Source organism: Taudactylus pleione, unplaced genomic scaffold (assembly GCF_031769625.1).
Source record: "Taudactylus pleione unplaced genomic scaffold, aTauple2 ptg001607l, whole genome shotgun sequence".
NCBI lineage: Eukaryota > Metazoa > Chordata > Amphibia > Anura > Myobatrachidae > Taudactylus > Taudactylus pleione.
This window is the reverse complement of record NW_028286004.1, coordinates 2573713-2595068: the sequence shown is the minus strand read 5'-3', so window position 1 is coordinate 2595068 and position 21356 is coordinate 2573713. Positions and strand designations below refer to the sequence as shown.

The 21356-nt window shown below is 42.1% G+C and overlaps 1 protein-coding gene and 1 pseudogene across 5 annotated transcripts in view; one reads left to right on the top strand and one right to left on the bottom strand.

The window, feature by feature from the left end:
• LOC148442143 (uncharacterized) overlaps positions 1–21356 on the bottom strand; it is a 45730-nt gene that overhangs the window by 8846 nt on the left and 15528 nt on the right. The window contains exon 4 of one of the 5 annotated variants that reach the window (XR_015875910.1): positions 119–485. The exons of the other annotated variants lie outside the window; for them this stretch is intronic. The gene's annotated coding sequence lies outside the window, so the exon portion shown is untranslated. Of the gene's footprint in view, positions 1–118; positions 486–21356 lie in introns of those variants that run through there. 5 annotated transcript variants of the gene reach the window in all.
• LOC148442144 (uncharacterized) lies at positions 2351–19829 on the top strand (annotated as a pseudogene).

Here is a 21356-nt window from a genome sequence, read left to right as displayed (position 1 = left end):
GACAGGAGTGGAATCTGTGTTTCCAACGCACAAGTATTATTCAGGTAAAAGTACAGTCAGTTACACGCAATCTATACATACACAAGTTAGGCGTAAAAGGAAATAATACAGACCCAAGTACGGTTATACATACGCTGCGCCTCTGGACCCAGAGATAGACTTCTGACTAGATATCCTCAGTTCACCCAAAATTCAGCATGAACTCCCAAACCAGTGTTCGGACACATGTATTTATTCCCCCCCAGACTGAAACAGGACAAAGGGGGAACTTCCTGCTGATCTCATTGATTCCCAGAGGAGAAGCATATGTAACGACACATTTAACAGGTTGTTTCAAATAGACTTTCCCTGCCTCTAACAGCCGGAGTCTTTCTGGTAACGCCTCCTGTAACATTCCATCAACTAAACATTTTGTTGCTTGTAAGTTCTGCGATCCGTAACTTGAGTTTGCATGATGCGATCTCTCCACCGATAACACCGGGATTCTGTAAAAAGCGTACGCATCAGAACGAAACCAAACACACCTTGCTTATCATGTATAATACCTTAGATATCAAAAACCTCTATTTCTTAGCATTTAAACTAACTTAACCAACTTGAATCATACAGTTTGATGCTAATGGAACCTTGTGTGCGAATATGTAGTGTGTGAGTATTCGGGGTTTGATATAAGGACGCTAGTTATTAATGGGTGAGATTTAAGTGCATAATTTCTCATACACGAAGTGAACATCCAGCAGTGTGGATGGCTGAGGGTTGTAGTTCTACATGCCCTCTGTCAGCAGGCCCCCACCTGTTGTGTGTTCAAAGGAAAACAAAACCTCTTTTGTTCTCACAGACTCTTGTGTGAAGTGCAAATGTATTACCACCTCAAGCTGTGGAATCTGGGGCCATCCTGTCTAGGATTCAGACAAATGCAATTGTGTAGATATTATATTACAATTGCCACAACTATACTTTATCTGCATCCAGGGATTCCCAATTTGTATGTAAAAATACCCATTGTCTCTTCTTATTTACTTTTACTCAGAAAGCTTGTTTTTCCAGTTGCCCTTGGTAGGTTAACAAAAACATTGCCATCTGTTCTTAGCTCCTGAGTTATAACTTGAATTGACGCTGACCACAAAAATGGTGTCTTGCGATCCCATTTCCAAAATGGAGTCTTGCGGCCATTCGCAAGATGGCGTCGCCGCGATTAAATTTTAAACTGAACTTGTCTCAGCCAATTATTCAGCTTCAACAGTGTTTTTAAAGTAGATCGAAGTGCTGATATCCAAATTCTCATTGATGCTCACAGCCACATCCAAAAAATTTACAGATTTGTAGTCACAATCAAATGTGAATTTGGTCGATGGATCTGAAGAATTAATGTCTTGCATCATGCTGTTAAAGTCCTCCTTAGAGCCAGACCACAGTACGAATATATCTTCTATGTAGCGTAGATACGTTGTGATATGTCCTCTTGTAGCAGATGAATTAAAGAACAGATCCCGTTCAACCTCACACATAAATAGGTTGGCGAAACTTGGCGTCACACAGGGACCCATTGCGTAACCTGATTTCTGTATAAAGAATTTGTTGTCAAAAAGAAAATAATTCCTGGACAAAGTTAATTCCAAAAGTGTAAGGAAAAAATTGATGTCTGGACCGGCATATGTTGCATTATTGGTAAGTATACGTCTGATGGCCTCCAGGCCTCTAGAATGAGGTATAGAGGTGTACAGACTTATTACATTGATTGTGCACATCAAGTGTTTGGAGGTCAGAGGGGAAAGTTGTTGTAATTTAATAATGAAAGAAGTGGTATCTCTTAGTATGGAAGCTTGGGACTGTACCACCGCTTGTAGTATAAAGTCCAAAAATTGCGACACAATGTAATATAACGAGTCCCTGGCAGAAATAATTGGTCTGCCAGGGGGTTTAATAGCATTTTTGTGCAATTTAGGAATAGTGTATAAATGGGTACTTTAGGCCAATCCTGTCTGAGGCTGTCATATGTTTTCTTTGAAATATAGTTGTTAGAAAGTGCATCCAACAGAATGTTGTCCAATTCCTTTTTAAAGATTAAGGTGGGATCTCCAGCAAGTGGTTGGTATACATCTTGATCGGAAAGCTGTAAATAGATTTCCTGTTTATAGCTATCGGTTTCTTACCAGGAAAGCAGGAAATTATAAATGTACAGGTTGCGTTACCTGCAGTCATTTGGAGACTGGTGACACTTTTGTGCATCCTCGATCCGGCAGGAAAATGTATATTAAATACCCCCTCACTTGTACTAGCCGGTTTGTTATTTACTATATTAGGTGCCCTTGTTGTCTCCTATATATAGGAAAGACAGCTTAAAGAATGAATGGCGCTTCACCGTTCCAGCATTAGGGCAGCCATCGATGGCAAACCGGTAGACCAACCGGTGGCTAAACATTTTTGTGACGTCAAACATGGTCTGGCAACATTGCGTTGCAAAATGATTGACTGGATTCCTCCCAGTATTAAGGGAGGTGATAGGGGACGCATTCTCCTTCAACATGAATCTAAATGGATTCATGATCTTCAAACCCTTCAACCCATGGGTCTTAATGAAATTAACTCCTTTTCTTGCTTTCTCTGATTTATACATATCTGTAGTTTTTTGTACATGATCTGCATTTAAACTACATTATATGCTTGTGTTCGTATGCACTGTTATGTGCTTTTCTTCGTTTATTGTATCAGATGTATTGCTGAGTTTTTTTTGATTGCTGTGAAGTCTCATCGAGTGCCGCCTGTCTATATATATATATATATATATATATATATATATATGGTGTATGGGTATGATATTGTGCTGCGCGCTCCCGCGGGATCGTAGATCGCATCCCCAGATCTTCCTGCATGTTCATCAGAACTGGGATGCGATGTACGATCCCATTCAGATGAAGGAGGGAGGAGCCGGCATGTCGTGCGGTCTGCGGGGACCGCACGGTTGCCAGCAGTAACAGCACGATCCGTCTGCCGATGGATCGGCAGTCGCCCTACACGGTGCATCGGACCGTGTATGGGTACCTTTACACTTTTTATTGGTGCTTAGTCATATACTGACAATGGAGGACTGATATTACACTTTTAACAAACTGGTCTCTATGAAAATGTTTTCATTCTTTACGATTCCTTTTTGGTGTTTACTAATTGAAGGACTTGTTTATTGAATGCTTAGGCGTTAATTATTGCATTTGCTACATTTATTTATTTTTGTCTTTTTGTTCCATTTGATGCAATAAGAAAATGTTTTTGCTTTTTATTTCCTGGGTACCCATTGAATACTATAATGATAGTATATACATGATTCCACTTTCATAGAGATATGTCATTTGCAGTGCCAGTTCTAGACCTTGTGGAGCTCAGGGCAAGAGTTCCCATTGGTGCCCCCCCCCCCAAAAAAAAAAAAATACTTAGTGACACGCCCCCTGTTCATCTCTTTAGTGAACACGCCCAGCAGAAGGCGGATGCACTGCCATGCGCGATGGCATCAGGCGCAGCACCACCGGCATTTAAGGAGACTGGTAGTGTTTGGGAACAGCAGCACAGTTTGTGAATATGGTACCGCCAGCATTTGTATGTCATGCCACACAGAGCACATTCAAGATATTCCACACAGTAGTACTCCTCGGGTGGGTTAGGGACCACAGGGGGGGTTAGACACTAAGGGGGTGGGTTAGGTTTAGGCACCAAGGTGTGGGGAAGGTTAGTGTTAGGATGCAACAACAGAGAGTTAGGGTTAGGGGCACAATAGGGGACGGTTACCATACTTACCTGACCCTTGTCAGCATCCTGAGCATCAGGATGCTGCTGGTAGTATATTGACAGCAGGCATCCCAACTGCCGGGATTTCATACCAATTCCATAGTAGTGCCCTTTATAACACACTATGCCACACAGGGTAATGCCCCTTACATAATATGCCATATGCCAGAGTAATGCCCTGTACACAATATGCCACACAGAGTAATGCCCCTTACACAATATGCCATGCAGAGTAATGCCCCTTACATAATGTATCACAGAGTAATGCCCCTTACACAATATGCCATGCAGAGTAATGCCCCATACATAATGTATCACAGAGTAATGCCCCTTACACAATATGCCATGCAGAGTAATGCCCCATACATAATGTATCACAGAGTAATGCCCCTTACACAATATGCCATGCAGAGTAATGCCCCATACATAATGTATCACAGAGTAATGCCCCTTACACAATATGCCATGCAGAGTAATGCCCCACACATAATGTTTCACAGAGTAATGCCCCATACAATACCTTTTTGCACACAGTCTGACAGCAGGGGCCAGAGATCAGAGTCAGGCACAGGCAGGGCCAGAGATCAGAATCAGGCACAGGCAGGGCCCCAGGGGCTGCAGCAGTAATCACAGCCTGGGGGCTGTTGAACAAGCAGGGACTGGAGGGAGCTGATGAGTAAGAGGAGGCTGTGGGAGTATCCTGCAGTACTACGGGTGCTGCCATGCCCCTACATCAACTGACACTCACCGGAGTCACCACCGCCATGCTGTTGCTGCTCTTCGTGTCCTAGTGGGTTCCCTGCCTCTCACTTGCGGCTCAGTGACGTTGTCGCGGCCGCGCGATGTACTTACCACCACCACCTGCTGCTGGGGCCGGGACAAGGCTGATAGATGAATCTGGCTGGTAGTGAGCTGGTGACCATGGTGTGAGGACTCAGGAGTCAGACACGTCACACCCAACGCCAAGCTCTGCTGCTGCCCGCGCTTCTGTTTATGGTCCGTCCCGGCGGTACTCTCTCCCCTGCGCTCAGTGACGTTTACGGCGCATAGCATTCTGGGAGTCCCAGAATGCCACGGGGGTTCTGCACTGTGGGAGGGGAGGTAAGGGAAGTGGTGGTGAACCACCGCAGTGGGCTCAGGCAGCAGGCTGTCAGGCAGTAAGATGGCTGTGGCTCCAGCAGGTGGGGAGCGGCATCCGCGGGTGAGAGCTGTGGCGCCTGCGGGCAAGAAGCGGCAACCGCAGGTCCCTCTAGCTCACTGATGGGGGGGGACTCAGCGGCACCCGCTTGAGGCTGGCGCTCCGCGCGACGGCCCTGTTAGCCTGCACCTACAACCGTCCCTGGTCATTTGATACTAAGGGGTATATTTACTAAAGTGAAAGTTTTTAGAAGTGGAGATGTTGCCCATAGCAATTATCAGATTCTACTTAACATTTAACTAGCACCTTCTAGAAGATAATAGCTAGAATCTGATTGGTTGATATGGGCAACATCTCCACTTCTAAAAACTCCCAGCTGCTGACGCAGCCAGTCAAAGGTGCCAGTGAACGATATATCAGGCATGATTGTGCAGTATGTACCAAACCACCCAATATATCGTTCATTGGCACCATCGGGAGTCGCATTGGCAGGTCGCTAAATGCGTATCCAGTCTAAGTTGCTGACTTGTTGGAATTGAGCTATAAGTACCTGTAAATTAGCAACCTATTACATTTCCCCCATACACTGACATAATGAAAACATTCAAAGTGGCTCATGAAATCTTGCTAGTGACTGGTGGAGTCTAACCAAAGCATTTTTCGAGGGAATGAAGAGAGAGTGCATTATATTCAATATAATCTCTATAGCGCCAACTGTATCATATTTGTTATATATGATGTTTGATGTTAGGTTAAAGTGGAAATTTCCTTTAATGAAGACGGTACTCTTAAAGTTATAGCAGGATGGCCTTTGAAGTCACATTTTATTGTTTCCATTATGAGTATCCCCAACCCATGAACCAATCCTACAAACTGCAATGTAGGCCACAGAATGTTCAATTATGTGCGTTTGCAAACACATACATGCATTGTAGCGTGTATATTTAGCTCTTTCTAAACAGCTTTTGTGTCCTTTGTCCTCATACTTACTGCAAGTTATTTTATGCTGTACTGACTGCTTGTACACCTTTTATGCACTTGTGTGCTATTAGACATTTCCGTCTTTGGGATGTTACTAGTAATGAAAGCAAATGTCAGAATGGATGCTGCAATCTTAGGGCAGAATCTCACCTTTCAACTATTTTAGTAAATAACCCTCAGCAATTTGCCGCAGTTAATGACCTAGAGGAATATTTGAATCACTTATTTTTTTCCTGAGAATTATACTCTCATTAAGTCAGTCATTAATGTAATTTGAGCCGTTATGAAAAAATATAGAACAGCCACACTTCTTAAATAGAACTTCCTGGACCATTAATGACTTCTAGCATAAATATCAATATAATTTCTTGAAGCCCTAAGCGATCTCTGTATAATTAAATTCCCTCGAGCTAAGAGCGTTTAATTATACTTTGAAGCAATATTCACTCTAGCTGCATGTACCCATAATTTTATTTATGCCTGTGCAGGGATAGAAACCTGTCCCCTGCCACAGAGCTCTTGATTACTGAACAACTTGACACCTGCTGGTAGTGGCATCACTTCTTAGTGGATGTGATAAGGTTTAGGAGATGAAGGCAAGTCTCAGCTACCCAGACATGTTTGTGAATAGAAATGACACTGTTTTTTTCAGTATTGTCCATCTTTCCCAATTCCTCTAATTGTGTACAGTGCAATTCTCAGTGTCTATTATTATTCTCTGGGGATATAGTTAGGATTCCGACCGTCAAAATGCAGGTGGTCACAACACCGACAGCGGCATCTTGATGGTAACAATCCCGACAGATTCCAATGGTAAGTATTAGGGTTGGATTAGGTTTAGGTTTAGGCACTTGGGGGAGGGTTAAAGTTAAGCTGTGGGAGGGGAGTGTTAGGGTTAGGCTGTGGGAGGGAAGTGTTAGGGTTAGGCTGCGGGATGGATGGGTTAGGCTGCAGTAGGGGTGAGTTAGGGTATGGGTTAAGATTTGGGTTAAAATACTGATGCTGTTTCTTGTACTTTAGCAAACATTTTTTTATTTTTTTTGGAGGGGGGCAATTAGATATGCTGAAATGAGGAGAAAGAAGAAAGCAGAGCATCAGAAGCAATGCGTGTGTAATAGTGTACTTATTACTGAGTTTGAGTGGAATGTGCCCTTGAAGTGTATTAGATTGACCATCACAGGCTTTGGCTGTACTGTGTGCAATGTAATGTGGGGAATCTTACAGGGTATTCCTTATAAATGCTATTATCAATAGTAATGAATGTACTGTGGTGACCCACATTCAGCATGTTGTAGGAAGAGTGTTAATAAATTTGTATATATAGCATGTAATATGTGTTTGGGTTATTTGCATAGCCTGAGACGGTGACTCTGAGTTGAGGCTGCTGACATAAAAACTCCTAAGATGAAAGTAACCTGGAACTTTTAGCAATTTTGTACAACATTTAGGGGCCTTTTCATCCTAAAGCCCCATCTGTATGCCCATTAATGAAGTATACAACTCACAGCAAAGTGCAGTGTCATATACTCAACTATACAAGCAATTCAATATTGGTCCAGTGCAGGGACAGCTGCTTCTAAAAAGCATGTCCTATCATTAACACTTTCCCTGCTATTTGGTAGTATGGAAAGTTTACACTGCCGGATTTGACTAAGTTCACGCATGTGAACTGCCATAGGTTGCACAGAGCTGAAGGAGAGTGGGGGGTGGTGGAGGGTTCTGAAGTTATCCCTTTTCAACACCCAAACCTACTTTATATAGGAAAAAGCAGATCGCTGGGATCTAATGCCATCTGAGGATGGTGTCAGTTCTTGCAATTAAAACTTAGATTAACTTGGGTCCCCATACTAATGTATGGGGTTGGTGAGCCACATCGGCGGATGGGGATGGAGGGGATGCACTAAGTGTTGGAAAGTGATAAAGTACCAACCAATCAGCTCCTGTCATTTTTCAAACACCACCTGCAAACTGACAGGAGCTGATTGGTTGGTGCTTTATTATTCTCCACTTTATCACTTCCAAGGCTTAGTGCATCTCCCCACAGGACTGCAAGGTAAGTAGAAGACATCAGTCATATCTCCTGTGCTACCTACAGTAAGAATTGATTGTGTCTGTAACTTCATTAATTCAAAAATAGGTGTAAAAATTATCCTGTTTTACTTACCATAACCTCTTATACAAGTGCATCCGGAAAGTATTCACAGCGCTTCACTTTTTCCACATATTGTTATGTTATAGCCTTATTAATTTTCGTCCTCAAAATTCTACACACAATACCCCATAATGACAATGTGTAAAAAGTTTTTTTGCGATTTTTGCTAATTTTATAAAAAAAAAATCTAAGAAATCACATGTACATAAGTATTCACAGCCTTTGCTCAATACTTTGTTGATGCACCTTTGGCAGCACATACAGCCTCAAGTCTTTTTGAATATAATGCCACAAGCTTGGCACACCTAACTTTGGGCAGTTTCACCCATTCCTGTTTGCAGCACCTCTCAAGCTCCATCAGGTTGGATGGGAAGCGTCGTGCACAGCCATTTTCAGATCTCTCCAGAGATGTTCAATTGGATTCAAGAGCGCTCTGGAGCAGGTTTTCATCCAGGACGTCTCTGTACATTGCTGCATTCATCTTTCCCTCTATCCTGACTAGTCCCCCAGTTCCTGCCGCTGAAAAACATCCCCACAGCATGATGCTGCCTCCACAATGCTCACTGTAGGGATGGTATTGGCCTGGTGATGAGCGGTGCCTGGTTTCCTCCAAACATAACGCCTGGCATTCACACCAAAGAGTTCAATCTTTGTCTCATCAGACCAAAGAATATTGTTTCTCATGGTCTGAGAGTCCTTCAGGTGCATTTTGGCAAACTCCAGATGGGCTGCCATGTGCTTTTTACTAAGGAGTGGCTTCCTTCTGACCACTCTACCATACAGGCCTAATTTGTGGATTGCTGCAGAGATGGTTGTCCTTCTGGAAGGTTCTCCTCCCTCCACAGAGGAATGCTGTAGCTCTGACAGAGTGACCATCAGGTTCTTGGTCACCTCCCTGACTAGGCCCCTTCTCCCCCGATCGCTCAGTTTAGACAGCCGGACAACTCTAGGAAGAGTCCTGGTGGTTTTGAACTTCTTCCATTTCTGGATGATGGAGGCCACTGTGCTCATTGGGATATTTTTCTGTACCCTTCTCCAGATTTGTGCCTCAAGACAATCCTATCTCGGAGGTCTACAGACAATTCTTTGGACTTCATGCAATCACACAGTCACTGTATATTTACTGGCATACACTATACCACCATGTCCAAAAAGAGCTTAAACATTACTGCATCTGTGTAGGACTTATGTCCATTTTGATATTTTATCATAATATATGCAATATTTTTTTTCTAATTATGACAGTGTTTTAAGCTGATTTTTATTGATTTTAATGGTCCCATATGGTTTGTTACTTAGTCACATTTCATTTCTACATTTGTCATTTTCTCATTTGACTTGAGCAGCTTGCTATCAGATTGTGCAGGACTGCATCTTATCATTTTATCATAGTAATGTGTGTGTTTCAGTTCTTATTTTCTGAAACTTTAATAGAGTGGATAAAGGCCCTCATTCAGAGCCGCTCGTAAGCAGCCGTACGCTCGTAGTCATCCGATGTTGTTAAACCACGCATGCGTCGGTGTAACAGTGCGCATGTGCGTACGGCTGATTGCGATCATTTTATCAGTCGTTCGTCGAATAGCGAATAGGAAGTGACATGTCAGATGTGATTGACAGAACTGTCTGTTTTGGGGCGGTGACGGGGGTGGAGATGGGAAAACGCAGGCGTGTCGAGGCGTTTTTTGGGCGTACACAAATTATCTGATGCGAATGGCCAATGTGAACGGAACAAGTGTTACGTTACTGTCTGATCCACTTTCCATTAAAACTGCTCGCTTAGCTTGTGGTCTGGTATTCTCTACTGCAATGACGATGGTCTCTTCGTTCTTTCCGAGGCTCATTGATGGTTTTTCGATTTATCAATTGAGGCCTCCAAAACAATCAGTTTTGAATTGCAAAAATGCTTGTAAGGTGTTTAGCAAATAGCCTTTTTTTAGTAGCAAAAAACCGTACGCAGGTGAACTACTCAGCTGCTAATTTCTGGGTTAGACAATCAATTAGCTTACAAATTTAATTTCAATTTGCGTGTTTTTGCCACATTTGGTTTCTTCTTTTTTTAGGGCAACAATATTGTACGCATGTTTGTTGTTTTTCTTAATTTTTTAGGGGCCAAGAAAACAATCGTCCTTTTGTTTTTTGCTAAGTGTTAATTAAAACTCATAAATTGTTTTTAACCCTTGGTTTTTTAATTCAAAAATAATGTTTAGATTTCCGTTGGATTGTTTGTAATTTTGTTTGTGGGATTACCTTTTAACCCGTTTTTGAATAAATTAACAATAGAATTGTGCAGATTTTAAACAGTATTTATTTATTTATTTTAATTTTTTGGAAATGATAAAAACTTGATAACGTAAAAAAAAATAACAAATGATTTTAGAAACACACAACCAAAATAACTGGCATTTGAAATCCACAAACAAACACAATTTTTAAAAAATTCACAAGAAAGGAGAGGGAGGTTTTGGGCATTAAGGAATATGGGGCAAACACTGAGAAGGATTGTGGGCAAATTAGCCAGTGCTGTCATCGCCTTTTGGCCCGTTTGGCTGGGGTAGGGAGGGAGCCTGAACGGGTCCGGGATGTCCTTCTGCTGGCCTGGCCAGAGGCAGATGTTGTGGCCTCTGGACTAGGCATAGGGCTAGGCACATTTGGAGGGATGGCTGTTGTTGTGCCAGAGGTGGAGGGTCCTGATGTTCCGTCAGGAAGGGAGGCCGGCTCCAACATGTGCTGGCGAACGAGCTGCTCCAGGGCATTTGCCTCTTGGCCAGTGCTTTGCTGCTCTGTAGTCATTTTGGACTTTCAGGTCTCACTACAGCAGACCGATTTGGCTTTTCAGTGATGTTTTTATACATGCGTCAGCATTATTCGGCCGCATCATTGATTGTGCGCTCCTATTGTCCGTCCTTAATTTGAGCGGGAAAATAAAGACTATTTATGGCTTGGTGTGACTCGAGTCGATGTGGCATGTTTTGATTGTTGGAGGTTTTGCATTGGAGTGGATTGTTGGCTTGAGTAGAAGGAGGAATTTGTGCGAGATTTTTGTTTTTTTTCTAACTTCTTTCTTTTCTGTTGGCTTTTTTTTTATTGCTTGGCTATTTTTATTGGATTTTTTGAGTAAGTATTTTAAAAAACCACCGTAAAAAATAATTGTAAATAGTTGACAATTTTTTTTTTTTTTACAGTTATTTTGGCATTGCCCCAGTGATGTTTTTGAACTTTGGGATATTTGTCTGTTTTTGGTAAGTGTTTTTGGTTTCATGAATTTACAAATTCGATGTGTTGGTCTTAGCATATGTTTCGCTAAGTAATGTTTTTTTTTTTCTGGAAATAATCATGTCTTACCACTAAATGTAGGGTACTATTTTGCGAACTAATGTGTCCTTATTTAACTGTAAAAGTAACCTACTTTTTTGCGAACTAATGTGTCTTGATTTAACTGTAAAAGTAGCGTACTATTTTGCGAACTAATGTGTCTTGATTTAACTGTAAAAGTAGCGTACTATTTTGCGAACTAATGTGTCTTGATTTAACTGTAAAAGTAGCGTACTATTTTGCGAACTAATGTGTCTTTATTTAACTGTAAAAGTAGCGTACTATTTTGCGAACTAATGTGTCTTGATTTAACTGTAAAAGTAGCGTACTATTCTGCGAACTAATGTGTCCTTATTTAACTGTAAAAGTAGCGTACTATTTTGCGAACTAATGTGTCTTGTTTTAACTGTAAAAGTAGCGTACTATTTTCTGCACTAATGTGTGCTCCCTTCTCTATTTTTTCACAAAAATAATTTGTTTCCAATTCTATTTTTTATAATTAATCTTAAACAAATTTTCTATTTTTGAAATGTAGGTTGTTCTGCACATGACACGGCCCAGGCCTGTAATCATCTTTGAATTTCTTAGAAAAGACAAGTATATTTTTCATTACACATTTGTCTAAAACAATAACTACCTGGCTTACCATTTCAGGTTGATGTTGGTCGTATTATATTGGCCATGGTTCCAGAACCCGACCAACCTCAACTTCGTCCCAGGCATAGGCCTTGTAGGCATGCAAGGCCCCAGATATATAGAACACGTGTCACCCTTTTTGGAATGCCAGATGATGAGGAATTAAGGCGATACTGTCTGCCACCACAAATCATCATAGACACTCTCTCATTAATAGAGAGTGATCTTGAATGGCAAATTGAAAGTCCTACAGCAATACCACCACTTACTCAATTAATGTCGGCCTCAGGATCCTTTCAAACCACTGTGGGAATAGTTGCGGGAATATCCCAATCCTCCTTTTCAAAGATCCTGAGGGCAGTGATGGAAGCCCTTTTTAAACACCTCCATCATTTTATTAAAATGCCATTGGATATGGGTACCCTTACTGTGGCGAAGTCCAATTTTTACCAAATAGCTGGCTTCCCACACATCATAGGGGTTGTGGATGGCACTCACATACCACTTCAGCCTCCAGCAAGGCTGGAGGCTATTTTTAGGAACTGCAAGCACTTTCATTCACTGAATGTAATGGTGGTATGTGATGCCTCTCTCCAGATCCTGTCCCTGAATGCCAAATTCCCCGGCAGTGCACATGATTCCTTTGTCATCCGGCAATCAGGGATTTGGCACAAATTAAACAACCTACAAGCTGGTGTTGCGTGGCTTCTGGGTAAGTTGAAACCTTCTGTTGAAACCAATGCAAAGCTTGTTACACAATGGTTCTGATGTTTGTTTTTATATTTTCACAGGAGACAGTGGTTACCCTTGCACGCCCTGGCTGCTCACTCCTTATTTGGTTCCCACACCAGGGCCACAAAGTGAGTATAATTCCGCACTTACAGACACCAGGCAGGTGGTGGAGTGCTGTATCGGCCTTTTAAAATGCCGATTCAGATGCCTCCACCGCTCTGGTGGCGAGCTCATGTATTTGCCGGCTATGGTTTCGAAAATTGTGGTCCTGTGTGGGATATTTCACAACATCGCCATAAGGAGTGGTGTCCCAATGCAGCCAGAGGATGCCTTGCCTGAGGATGGCCCCCCTGAGGTTGGTCGGAGGTCAGTATGTGGGGGGGTAATACGCGATGACATTGTGGCCAGATTTTTTAGGTAATTATTTTCCAAAATGAAGTTAATTGACACAATGTAGACATGTAAGCTTTTAATGTACAATTTTAATTTTGTTTTTTTTATTTATTTTCTTTTATTCCATAAAATTACCATAAAAAATTATGCCTACTACCTGATCTCAAAAAATTACTTCATGTGGACACATTGGATATAACTTCGGGAACAATGATTTCTTCGCCTCATTTGTGGAATCATGTTGGCATGCTACTTCTTCAAACAGTTCCTGATTGTTGTTTTACTTTTGTTGTTTTGGGTGTGTTTTGGAATTTTTTGTGTGTTTTCATTGTGTTAATTGATTGTGACAAATCACTTAGTGTTTTTATTTTGTGTGCATTAAACTTTTTTTTACCGTTAAACAAACATTTCCTGGGTAAATTACAAGCAAGTGTAACCTGGTCCAAAAAAGGCTGATTGCTGATGACGTTGAGGGTAAGGAATCAGCCTTTTTTGGACCAGGTTGGGAGGGTGAGGAAAAGAGAGGGGGGGGGGGGTGGAGGGGAGGGTGAAGTTGGAGGGATGGGAATGTGAGGAGAGGGAGGGCCCTCACGGTCTGCCAGGTCTGGGGTGGAGGGGGAATTTGGGGAAGAGTGGGGAGAGGATGTTTGGGTGGGAGTGAGGGAGAGGGGATGAGCTCGACGTCGGTGACGTTGGAGACGTCGTAGTCTGCGCTCAGCCCCTAAATGATGTAGAAAAATTTTTATTATTACATATTTAATATTTTTATTACAAAATTTACACACACAAAAAAAACCAGGGCTATACGGGAAACATGCACACGCAGGTATGTCCAAAATAAAGAAACAGGGCTATACGGGAAACATGCACATGCAGGTATGTCCAAAATAAAGAAACAGGGCTATACGGGAAACATGCACACGCAGGTATGCTTACATTTTAAATTTTATATAAAAAAACCCTTTCTAGGATTTGCTGCCGCAAATTGTCCAACAGGCGTGGGGATCGGCGCCGGAGATCGGACCACCTCCTTTCCAATTGTCCGATATTTCGGCGGAAGCCGATCCTACGCAGGCGGCGCCGCACCTCCGTGTAGGCAAGCCTCTTGCGGAGGTTAGTGATGGGGCCCATGGAGTTGGTTAATCTCCGGTCCATCACATCAGTGAGGACCAGGAGTTCTCTGCGACAAAAAGCTGCGGCTCTCATGATGGCAATGATTTTTTTTTACACCAAACAGTTTTAATAAAGGTCCTAGAAAAAATTTGATTGGCTAATGTACTTTGTAAATTAACAGAAAGCATTCTATTGGTTATTGTATGAGTCATGTGACTTACACCCTCAAAAATATAATGTGAGATATGATAGGCTTGATGCAGTGACATGCGTAAGCTAATTTAAATATTAATAAAAAAGAAGAAAAATCTGCATATAAAAAAAAGCAAAACAATAGTTTCATTCAAACAAACTTTTAATTTTGAACAACCATCCCCTTGGTCCAACAGTACGTATTCTGCGGAATCAATGACACACACTAACAATAATAAACTTTATTGACATTAAAAAAAAAAAAGGATTGCAAACATGTGAATACCAATTAAGGTAATTAATATAGTGATTGCCATTAATCGATTCAAGTATGTTTCCTGAATGAAATAGCAGGCAATCGAAAACTGACAGGGCCACTTGCGGAATTGACTTGTGCGAGCGTTCCCTGCAACCAAAGAGGAGACGAACGGTCGCTATTTACAATGTTCGCTAGCTAGAGGAGGGGTTGGGAGACTATGGGGCGGAAGATTAGCTGGGAGCGAACATACGAGCGAGCGCTTGATTTGACATTTTTACGCTCGTACGCCGAACGAGTGAATGGCCACTTGCGTCCGGGTCTGAATCAAGCCCAAAGTTCTTCTTATTGTTTCAACAATGAGACCCTCACACCAGAGTCCACCCAAAAATGCAATCATCAGTTTCTGTATACTTGATTTTAATTGTTTATTATAAAATATTAAAAAGGTTAAAAATCTTACATAGCACATGCAGAGTTGCCTATTTGGGATAGATGTTAAAATCTTGATGTCCCTCCTGTTCAGGAGTATGAGTTTTTTAATAGCAAGTTAGCCCTCTTTCGGCCACTTTCGCATTATCCACCAATGTGTTTCATCAAATATCGACTTCTTCAGGGGTGTTTAATATCCAAACAGATATTCCCAATAGATATTTAAATTCATTATCTGGTCTAATTAAGTTACTCTTTTTGGATATGCTTAATTAACAATGAGTATTTCATGCTTTCCTGAGGCAATGGGTTTGAATTGATATTCCTCAGATGTACTCAATCCAGTGAGGATGACTATTCTCAGTATGTGTGCTCAGTTCCCTTGTCAGGCAGTGTAGTTCTGTGTCTGAAGTCACAACCATTCAGCAACGCACTGCCACTATGCAATGTTACTACATTATTTTATGTGCACCACAAGTGTCTCATACCCTCCAACATGACCCCTTCTATCAGGTACAAAATGCTCTGGTCCTGGACTTCCCACTAATTTATGATTGCAGTCACCTGTGTTTAAACCCTACTCTTATCTGTTAACTAGTTTTACACAGGTGACTGCAATCATAAATTAGTGGGAAATCCTGGACCAAGTGGAACCGGTCATGTTGGAGGGTCTGATGTCTAGATCAATCATTAAAATAGAAAATATAAGAATATGTAATGCAGCTCTTATTTTATGCAATGCTGCTCCTTATTGATGTTGGAATTTAATTGCAGGAGTACAAAGAACAGGATCTTAAAGGAATCCTAGCGTTCCACTGCTGAGCACCACAAATGATCTAGACTTCTGAAAGCACCACAGCACAGTTATTTGGAATCCCACATTCTTCATTTTTAAAAAGCACTTATTTAAATTAGCAAACTACCTATTCTCTTATTTATTTGTTTCTTTTATGCTGAAGGCCACCTTAGCAGTTGCCAAATCAAAGCATACTTTTAGCATAAGTGAAACAAAACAAGAAAAAAAGGCACAAATACTGACTTTATATTTCTATAGTAACAGTGCTCTTTGATATATCTGCCTTTTAGTAATTTGGAAAAATGGATCAGTTCATTGTTAAGAAAAGAAACAGACATAGTGAATTCTAATAACAGTAACCCCAATCACCTCAGAATCCTCAGTTACAAACTTATAGAAAGATAATGCTGACACCACCAGTTATAGTGCATGTAGTTCTGACCTACAACAAACATTTTTGTCTCTTAGTTTAAGTCCATGTAATTCATATTCAAAGCCTTCAAATATTCCTTGTGATGACCCAGTCTGTGATATTCCAAAAACAGATCAGAACGCAGGGTTGGATACAGGATATCGGCGCTGGGGATCCTGGTGGTCAGAATCCTGATGCCAGCTTCCCGACAGGGTTAGCATACCAATACTTGTTGGTCGGTATACAAACCTTCCCCATCTCCCTACCCTAACCCTCCCTGGTGCCTGTCCCTAACCTCTGTCCCCTAGTGCCTAAACCTAACCTCCCCCTCCCCACACCCTAAACCTAACCCTCGTCCCTTAGTTCCTAACCCTCCCCCTAGTGCCTAACCCCTAAACCTAACCCTCCCCCCAACCCCGCTACATGCCTTCGGTATCCCGGCAGTTGGGATGCCGGTGCCGGGATTCTGCACAGTGTTGGGATTCTGGTGCCGGTAATATAAGTGTCGGCATTTCGACCGTTGGGATGCTGAACGTATCCCAAAACACCAACTTCGAATATCTAGAGTGCTTTTTCAGCCCAGAATGAGCATATATCTTAGAAATATAATAGGATCTAAACTAAGAAGTTACCATTCTGATTGGTATGAAAACTATAAATGGTTAGTATACAGCCCATCAAGAGAAGCAGCTTTTTGCTTTTACTGCTGTTTATTCCCCTCTAATGATGCAGCTAGCAAAGGCCACATGGATTTAGCCTTTATTGTTAAAGAATTCAGAAACTGGCATAAGGTTACTGAATGTTTTCAAAACCATCAACTGTCTCACTCTCATGTAATCAGCCATGCATCATGGTAATGTTTTAATGAAGGGAAACCTATTAATGTACTGTGAAATGAAGGCAAGCAGGCTTACCTGTCTAAACAGGAAAAACTACTGTGCCAAGTGTAATGGAGCGACTGATTGACGTAGTTCTGTGTTTGGCAAAAGGTGGCAGACCATTCAGGGGTCACAATGAAAAATGCCTGAAAGAAGTTTATTTATTAATCTTCTAAATATGCTGAAAAAATATGATCCAGTGATGGCAAAACAATCTCCTTGAAATGCTACATATCTGAGTAATCGCATCCAAAATGATTTAATTGTGGCCATACACAATGTTACGCTACAAAACATTGTGTCCTCACTAAATAGAAAAGTGCTCTCAATAATTGCAGAGGACACCACTGACTGTGGATACCATGAACAGATGTCCATTGTTGTGCAGTATTTTCATATTGAGAAACATAGTCCAGTTGAAATTTTATGTTTGTTCAGAGACTTTTCATAGTTGAAGCTCAGTCTATTTTAACTAATTGCATGACATCCTTGGTAATCTTAAAGTCGACTGGTCTTCAGTATTAGCTGTCTGTTTTGATGACGCATCTACTATGTCTGGATGGACAGCAGGCATTCAGATGAAGTGTAAAGAAAGAACAGTGATATAATTATGTGCACTGCTATGCACATTGGGACATGAAGCTTTAAAAAGAGTGGAGAAGTGTACCTGTGGAGAAGTTTCCCATGGCAACCAATCAGCTCCTACCTATTATTTTATAGAATGTACTTGATAAATGCAACCTCAAAGCTGACTGGTTACCGTGGGCAACTTCTCCACTGTCAAACTTCTCCACTCTTCTCACTGCTTCATACATCTACCCCATTGTCTGTGTCTCACCCTTGTAGATGCATGCACTTCAAGTAGACAGATCAGAAGTATTTTTTATTTTTTTCTGCATTATTCAGACTCTATATAACCTCGTGATGGTCATTTCTTTTTGACATGCAATAATGGAGAAAATTGCCAAACATGTAGGATCCCAGTTGAAGTCTTTGAAATCACTATCAAACACATGATGGGCTTTAAGAGCAGAAGCTGTGGCTACAATACAACAGAACTACTCTGTCATTTTACAAGATTTAGGGGCCTATGGAGCTTATTCAGACCCGGTCGTTAGCTCTACGAGCTCGCAACCGGGTCGATGTTGCTTCAGTTCGCATGCGCGAGACCCGGCTAACGACGGGTGATCCGTCGTTAGGGGTCTCGTAGCTGATGGGGAGAACCGTCGATGTTGAGTGACAGCTGGGTGGGCCGGGGGCGTGCCCGGCCAAACGGAGGCATTCTTGTCGGAATGCTTGCCGTTTGGGGGCGGCTCCACTGACATCATCAGTGATGTCAGTGGGGAGCTTCCTGCTCAAACAGAGCAGGAAGCTCCCTGGGGCTTAAGGTTGACGAGACCCTGCCTTAGGGTCTCGTCGTTACCCCGATGGTTGGGATGGTCTTGACCATCGCGACCATCACCCTTAGCGGTCATTAGAGCTGTGGGTGTTAACCCACAGCCTAATGACCGACATGGAGGAAGCCGTTCAGGATGTAAGCGGCCGCCCTGTTTCAGAACGACCGCTTGCATCCTACGACCGCCTCTGAATGAGGCCCAATGTATTAAAGCTGTGAGAGAGATAAAATTGTAACAAATCACCAACCAATCAGCTCCTTTCATTTTTAAAGCACAGTCTGCAAAATGTAAATTGGAAGCTGATTGGTTAGTACTTTATCTCTCACAATTTTATCTCTCTCACAGCTTTGATACATAGGCCCCTTAGATTAGATCATTGAAGCTACTCAACTCCCAGAAATGAAAATAAAAGCCAGAGGTTTTATCTGTGAACTGAAGTCATTTGAATTCATCTTAGGACTTCACAAACTCTTCAAATGGTGGTAAAATTGAGTAGGGCTCTTCAAGACCCATAACTCAGCTTACTTACAGCAATGGCAGGAGAGAAAAGCCTGTGTAACTCATTATGGGTAATGAGAAGTGACCCAGGACATATTCATTCGATTTACCAAGAAAGTGTTTAGAGAAAGATATATCAATACCGTCCATCACGAAAAGAAAAATATCCACTCGTATTGATAACACTATTGAATCCCAGTATCAGGAGAGAATAACTTCCTTTTATCCATTCCTTGACTCTATTATAGCCGGCATTGACCAGTGATTTAAACAAGAAACTTGTGTTTCATTAACTGCAATGGGAAATTTGTTAAGTTTAAACATTGGCAGGGACAAGCTTAAAATCATTGCCAATAATTGTAAATGTCCACAGATGAATTGGAAGCAGAAGTGAAGTTGCTTCAGGGCAATGATACATGTTTTTCTAACGTTAGCACTACAAACACAACAAGAGAGTGGCTTGCTTGGCTAAAGGAAACACGTCGGTCTTCCATGTCCCTGGCCTTTTATAAAACAATTCAATACTTTTCTTTGATACCAGTTACTAGCTGTTCATGTGAAAGGGTATTTTCAAAACTTGGACATGTAAAAACAAACTAAAAAGTACAATGTGCTAATAGCGCCTTGTCCTGTTGTTATACACTGAAGAAGAATTGGCTTTGTCAGTTAATTACAATGATGTGAATGAGGAATTTAGGTCATTAACATCCGGTGAGCGATGTCTTCTTTAGCGATCTCATTGGGTTGGATATGGGATGCCGGCACTCGGGATCCCAGCGGTCAGAATCCCAATGCCGGCATCTCGACAGGGTTAGTATCCTAGCCCTCCCCCTCTCCCTCACCCCGGTACCTAAACCTAACCCTCCCCCCTTAGTGCCTAGCCCTAACCCTCCCCTGGTGCCTAACCCTCCCCCTAATCCCGCTGCTTAACTTCAGGATGCTGGCGTTCGGGATGCCGCCGCCTGGTTTCTGATAGGTGTTGGGATTCCGGCACCAGTATTCTAAGTTCCGGCATCCCATGTGCCGGGATATTGACTGTATCCCATCTCCTCATCTGCTATTCCTACAGATGTTGACTGTTCTGATATGGACATCATTTTGTCAATGTAATCACTCATACTTGCACATTCACTCAAACCAATTCTTCTCATCAGACCCCAATCATATGCTGCCTGCAGTGCTGTCTACCATAGATGAGATTTGATATAAAAATTATTTGATTATCGAAGATGTTTATAAGTTATAAACATCTTTGTTTATTGTAATCATATTTATAGTTAACAGTCACCAGCTTTGTGAAGCTCCCTGGTACTACAGGGATACAAGAGATGAGGCAGCAACAGCTCAGCCGCACTTCTGTATAGTCAGACACTGCTTGCAGAGTTGGGGGCAGGGCCACACCACGGGCAGTAAGCTAAATAAGAAGAATGGTTGTAGAGGCATGCCTCTGAGTATGGGGGCATGCCTTAAGCACTGATGGACACCTTGGATGTGTCATGTGACCAGGAAGTGCACTGCAGTATTTAAAGTCAGCAGTAATGACAGTCTGTGCTGAAAACAATCTGAACTGAACACTCTTCTGCACTGACACGTGTCTATGGCATCTACTGTAGATACACATCTCTTGGGTGCCTGGGCCGATAACCTGTTGATATGTGTGTACTATTTGACGGTAATAAGCAGAGTAAATAGTATACACCAGTGGATCCACTGTTTGCACTAAACAACTCAGGACTTAACTAGAACTTTGGTTTATTCTGTAGTATACAGCTATACTTACAGTTATATACAATCAGAGGGGTCTATTCATAAAGAAAACTGTCTTCAAGCGTTGTCCAGGGTCCGGTGATCCTGTCTTTGGCTGCGGTCCAGGATGAGCTGCCGGGAGGCAAATGCAGGTCCTTCCTGTGCATGCACCGGCGGCTGAGGTAAGACAAGGCTGCAGTGGCTGATGGGACATCAAGAGGGCGGAGCCAGCCTCGGGAACCGGGCACTGCGTGCAACAGACTGGAACATCCTGAGATAGCAAATCTGAACACAAAGGAGAAGCGGAAAGCAGAGCTTTCTGTCCTTTAATGAATTGCACTCATCATACTAAAGTACTGTATAGTGATGCAATTTCCACGGATCAATGGGTACCACTGGAGAAGTAATATATACCTCCACGGTAAACCGCTTTGTGAATTGCACCAAGCAGAGAAGAGCCCTGTTTTCTGCAAAACAGGACTTTTCTCTGCTCCATGAATAGACCCCATAGT